Source organism: Pinus tabuliformis, chromosome 8, assembly GCF_031772625.1.
Source record: "Pinus tabuliformis cultivar Carrire ecotype Pingquan chromosome 8, CPIR1, whole genome shotgun sequence".
NCBI lineage: Eukaryota > Viridiplantae > Streptophyta > Pinopsida > Pinales > Pinaceae > Pinus > Pinus tabuliformis.
The window spans coordinates 196,622,474-196,628,947 of NC_142294.1; the positions used below are offsets into that span (position 1 = coordinate 196,622,474).

The window sequence follows — 6,474 nt, forward strand, 5'->3', positions numbered from 1 at the left end:
CTATATTTTTTAGCTCTTTCATTGAATTGTACCAGTTAACCACTAAAGAGTCTCAATACATAAAAATCATCCTCATTTCCTTTATATTTCAATATCTATATATAATTAACTCAGCAAAATCTTATTTTTAACAATAAACTTATAACCTTGATTTTTAAAATACCATATAACTACCATCTACTTACACAAATATAAACAAATAAAATTTTCATATATATTATTAATTAATGATTCAGATATCATTAAAAAATACCATATCTGATATTCTCTTTACACATTATAATCATACAAATAATTGAACATTCTCTCTATCAACTAAAAAATATATTGTATTTTCCCACATCTCACAATTCAAAAACAGAAATACAAAGAAGAGCATAGAGTGGAGTAAGAAATGATATGGGGGAAATGACGCAGCTAGTAAGGTAAGACTGAGGCGCGTCAATTGCTGGTTGAAAACTATTTCCAACCCCCCTCGTTGTCCTGGGCTATGCTCGGTCCTGCGAGAATTTTTGGAGGGCTCGCCTTTGGCTCGGGCCCCAAATAATTCAAGTTTCCAAACTGGTAGCAAACTATAAATACAGAAGACGAAATTTCCATGGCTGGGATTACTAGTTAACTTATAATATTGTCGGTTAACTAATAATATTGTCCTATATGGCATCTGTTGGCCTATGGTAAATTCGGGAAGATATTTCTTCGTGGATGTTCAGGATTTATTCAGGACTGGGTGAAGAACATTACGTGGGTGGGACTGGCTGTTCAATTCGGATATTGTGCTATATGGCATCTGTTAGGCTATGGCACCTGTTAGGCTATGGTAAATGCAGGAAGATATTTCTTCATGGATGTGGATGAAGTATTATTGTTACCAGAATACCAAATACTCCAAGAGAACTTGCATCGTTGCAGTTATTACCATCTCTTTGGTCTGCTGTAAAAGCCAGTTAGTTTATAATTCTACTCTAAGTTATCTGTTCATTCTTTCTACAGAAATCATTTTATATGCACGTCAATATCAACTCTATGTAGGGATGCAGTGGCACTCGCCATGGGATTGGACATCAAAACCTTTCGTTTGAATTCTAGTAATTTTTTATTTGAGCTTCAACCAGAACAACAATTCTAAGTGTTTGACGATTTGAATATGATTATTGATGAGGGTTTGAAATTATTCATTAATTTTTCTTGTATATGGAGATGTAACATGTAGCAGCTTTGAGGGGTTTGGAAATCAGAGCTTTCTCAACCATTCAAAGTGTTTGGCACTTGGAATATGATTGAAGTTCATTAGGGTTTGAGATTCATTAATTTAGTCTTTTCCTTAATGATTAAAGTTCATTAAGGAGTTATCAGGAGTTGTAAAGGCGTGTCAAGCTTTTATAATGTAATCCAGTCACTGTAAACTGATGAGAAATTTGAGAATATTACTTGTCATGGCAGAAATTTGACGATACTTGTTGGCATGGCACTGATTCTCAAAACGGTTTGAGATGAAAACATATTCAGTAACAACAAGGTGAATTAATCATTTTTGATATTCTGTAAATAATTGGCCTATCATACTCTCATGACCATAACACCTCTCTATAGTGAGCTTTAACTTCTATTTGGATGAGTAGGGAAAGTTCATGAATTGTAGAGTGATATAAGGTTGATAAATCTTCCCATTCCCATGTGTTGGCGCAGATAAGTGATAGGATTTTATGAAAACTGTAATGACCTATGTTACCATGGTAGAGCCTTGCTAATCACCTTGCTCAATTGAAAGAATCATCTCTCCAAAGGTCAGACAAATGGAATCATTTCAATATAAACGGAAAATAGAACAATGTTTTGTGTGCAAGTTAAGAAGCCCTTCAAAGTTCCAGCCAATGGTGAAAGAAAACAATAGGATGGATGGCACTGGGATGCACGTTGGATCTTACATTGAGAAGGAATATTTAATAGAAAAAAGAAAAGTATCATATGCATCGAATTTGGATGGCCCCTTATTCCAGGTCTCCCACATGATAGATGTTAAGCAATGTCTTGCCCTTGCCCCTTGCGTGCATTTTCAGTTATTGGGGTCTGTTTGTAGGTCATGCAGGAAATTCATTCACAACAAAGTTCTTTATAGTAAGAAGACATGATGGTACAGTAGAGGAATTACTTTATGTTCTGATTGTAGATTTAAATGGGTTGGCCACGGGATGGATATATCCTTGTTAGTATGTTTGGTTGAGAACTTTGTAGAGAGAGTGGACAAGGAAGGATGACCATAGGTTTGAAACCAAGGAGATGAATGACATTTTGCATAACCCACATTAAATAAAATTCTATCCATTCACTTTGACTTAAAAACTAGACCATTAGATTCCTATTTGATGATTTAGTATAGAAGGTACATTACAAATTGGTATAAGAGCCATTGGTTATAGCACTAGGGATGTACAGGCTCAAAGACATAAATAATAAGATGAAAATCTTCACAAGCGTAGTTCTGGGATGGTAAGACAACATTAGGACTTTCTCAGCTATGGCTATTTCCTACATATGGGTGTGATGTCATTGTGAAGTTCTCAACAAAGATGAATCTTGTGTATTGAATAGAAATTTCTAGGATATGCACCAAATGAGGAAGATAGGAAAGATATGTGGAGGGTATTTAAGAAATGTTAATCTAAATATATTTTGTAGATTCCCCAAGTGTGTGCTATGCAGATAATACGTGTGGCAAAGATGTCCTTAAGCTCTTGTGTGAAATGCAACAAGTAAAATGGGGTTGAACCTTTTTTTTTGCCACTTTTTTCACTGTATATGGTTACCAATATCTCTAGAATGAAGCAAGTCCATATCCAACTTGGGGAGTCAGATTGGCATCTAAAGTGATTGTGGAGAAGAACCTTGTCGATATGTATGATTACAAGTGGAACATGGAGACGGTGTTGTCCTATGATAGTTCTTTTCTTGTAGTGTCAAGAACCTATGATTAAGAGGATTACTTAGGTTACATATATTGCTTACTTTACATTCTAGACTTACAAAGTTGTATGCGAAAGCTTGGGATTGCATAGGTCAATTGTGTGGGCTCTTTCGATAGTTCAAACTGATCTCTAATTGTCACTTGTGATATGTTATAACTATGTGATTCAATTTGATTTTAGTTTTGTACTCTTCGATGTATTCTAGAGTACAAAATATCATGGAGAGGTCTTTGATGCTCTTATATTCTCTGAATCATCATCGATAAAAACTCTAGTTGGAAATGATAGAAATTAGTTTGCATAAACAAGAGGTAGTCTGTGAAATATCAATTACGCTACACTAAATTCAAAATCATAGCACATGATTAACACAGATCCAGTCTTGATTTTTGTTGCTATCTTTCCACCATGGGACACAATGGGCCGTGTAAAAGTTGTATTCCAAGTTTGGATAAAAATGAAGTTGCACAAAAGTTCTTCCACAAATGTTTGTAATAGAGATAGTGTTATGGAGCGCCATGATTGTTGCATATGTACAAAATGGTCTCCATCATGAAGCTTTGAATCTCTTTCATCATTTATAAGTTATAGGATTGAAGCCCAACTCTGTGACCTTTGCAAGCATTCTCCCTGAATATGCCGATCTATTAGTCCCACAAGAAGTTCAGGAAGTCCATGTCTATATAATAAAGAATAGATTGAAGGGGCATTATTTTGTGGGGAATGCACTAATAGATATATACATCGATTGTGGAATTGTCCATATTGCTCACATTGATTTTGAGGGCATGTCTCAAAGAGGCATAGTCTCATGGAATTTACTTATGATGCGTTATGTACAAAGTAAGAAGTGTAGTGAGGCCAATAAATTCTTCTGTCAAAAGGGTATTGGATGTGGTAAACTACAACGAGCTCACATTTTCCATCCTTTTATTGACGTGTGTTCAAATAGCTGCTCTGCAGCATGCAAAAAGACCCACAATTAAAACTAAATTTTGTGTTTAGTTAATTTCAACCCAGATTTCCAAACGTAAATTTGATGAGAAAAGGAAATTGCCATTAGAACATTTTACCTTCTCAGCTCTCTTTGGTTTTATATTCCATGATGGAATCATTTTGAGGATGACGGGACATCTTCTACAAAGAGATGGAAAAGGCAAAAGAAGGACAATGTGGAGAATTTGGACCCTGTGCCTTGTAATGATGGTACTTATCATGGCATGGATGATCAGGATGGTTGTGGCTCAGGCCTTGGGTTTGATTTCTGCTCTCCCGATTATAATGGTGACTCATCATCTATATATTTTGGTGGCAAGGCAGAACTTGTGTACAATAAGAATGGTTCTTTGACTAGTCCTCCTGTTCTCAGAAGTGGTTTCAATGGGTCAAATATGGATGATGGTATGGTACCATTTATAGATCTCCCTCCAGCTATACATTTTGTTCCTGGTAGTATGCATGAAAGTGCTTCCCGAGGAAAATAGAGGCCAAAATAGAAAAACCAAATAGCAAAGGAGGATAAAAACAATATGCTTACCAATCATCTATGTTTTTCCTTCTTGAGAAGTTGGAAATAACTCAACAAGGGTCCAAAAATCAGACTTTGGCTTGGGCAAAAAATCAGCAAGATGACTTCATGGGAATTCTGTTCCTGAACATGTCCATACCTAATCGTATTTGAATTCGAATTCTCATTGATATTCGAATCTTGCTACTATGGTTTTTACCAAACCAATGGCCAAAAGCCCTGGTACCAATAATTTGAAACCAACCAGAAAAAAGCCATAACATGGGAGTGGAGCTAACAAGTGGAACGACCCCATGCCACATGAACACAACATTATGGAGCCTAATAAAAAAACTGAGATCATAGGTGCTTGACAAGCATTGAGTTACAATAAAGCCCTAAGTTTCATCTGCTCCAAATAAAAAATGCACTATTCTGTGAAATTGGGGATAATTCCAAGGTAAGATTACATGGACCGTCTTAGCCAATAAAGCCCACCAACAGTGAAAACTGAAGCATGTGTCAATGACCTAAACCTAAATTGCTGAATGCACTGAGGCAGTGACACAAACATGTACCAAATATAAATGTCCATGTAATGTGACATAGTCTTGGTGTATACCACGCTCTGTGTGTAAAAGAAAGAATAAATGGTCTTTACTTACCTATCAGCCTCATCCAAAATTATTATCTTGTGTCGCCCTGGAGGGAGTGTTACCTTCTTTTGTGCAAACATTTTGATCTTGTTTCTCACAACATCAATACCCAAATTATTATCTTGTGTCGCCCTGGAGGGAGTGTTACCTTCTTTTGTGCAAACATTTTGATCTTGTTTCTCACAACATCGATACCCCTGCAGAAGATAACGCGAGACCAACCAAAACCTTAATAAATTGTATAAATTAAAGGGAAAAAATACAAAATTTCATCGACCACGAAATTGTTTACCAAGTACTTGTCATCAAACATTCAATCAAACCACTCGAAATGCATATGAATACTGATCCATTAACTCAATGAACTTCTTCCCAAACTCTGGTAGGGAAGGCGTGGTTTTCGGTACCTGGATCCCTTCCTCTCTTCTGTTGACCGTCTTCGTCCTGCACACCAAGAAGGTACTATGTATCGAGATGGCGACGGTTGAATGTGGGGGGGGAGAGCCTGGTTGTTGTGACCCGTATCCGTGCCATGTTGGATTGACCGAGGGGTTTATTTCAAATCTTCATTTCTACATTGTAGGATCCGACCGCATTTATTGGGTGTCCCATCCTTCTTCAACTTGAGGCCAACTCGCTGAATGTGGATCTGAGTTTCCTCGCAATTGAGCACAGCCTCCTCTAGTCATCGATGACCAATTTTGAGCTCGGTGAGAGGGATACTCACAATGGTGCCAAACTACCAAGAGGATTTGAATCTAAAGGATATAAAAACTACCAAGAGGATTTGAATCTAAAGGATAGAATGTCTACTGTTAGATCATGTCATCGACTACTATATATTTGTATTTCAGTCAAACTGTTTTTCAAAGAATTTGGAATATTACACATTTTATTATTTAATATGAATAATTTTTTTACTTGAAAAAATAAATGGCCACATAAAATAAAATAATGATGCCACATAGAACAAAACAATAATGCACCCTTTTATTGATATGAATTAAATTCTATCTAAATTAATAAATTAATTATAAATTAAGTAATTATTCTTTATTAAATTGGGATTTTATATTGGAAATAATACTTAGTGTGGGGGTGAGTCAGTATTATCAGATCAAGAATTTTTCTTTTTCATAAGTAGATTTATATATGCTACTTCAAAGAGGGGAACTACCGTGTACATGCAAGTGTTTTAAGGCAACCAACATTTATGCAGTAAACTTATGATTCAGTTAATTCATCATATGTTGATTTTTAATTAGTGCATCGGTAATTCATCAATCATTAAACAGTAACCATGTGCAATATAAACATAATAAACCATTACACATAAGCAACACGC

General features: G+C 35.8%; 1 non-coding gene across 1 annotated transcript; it reads left to right on the forward strand.

The window, feature by feature from the left end:
- The first annotated feature begins 393 nt into the window (after window positions 1-393).
- On the forward strand, window positions 394-538 carry LOC149234800 (U4 spliceosomal RNA). The gene has a single exon (XR_016246881.1). It is a non-coding gene; the product is annotated as a U4 spliceosomal RNA (small nuclear RNA).
- The last annotated feature ends 5,936 nt before the right edge of the window (window positions 539-6,474 follow it).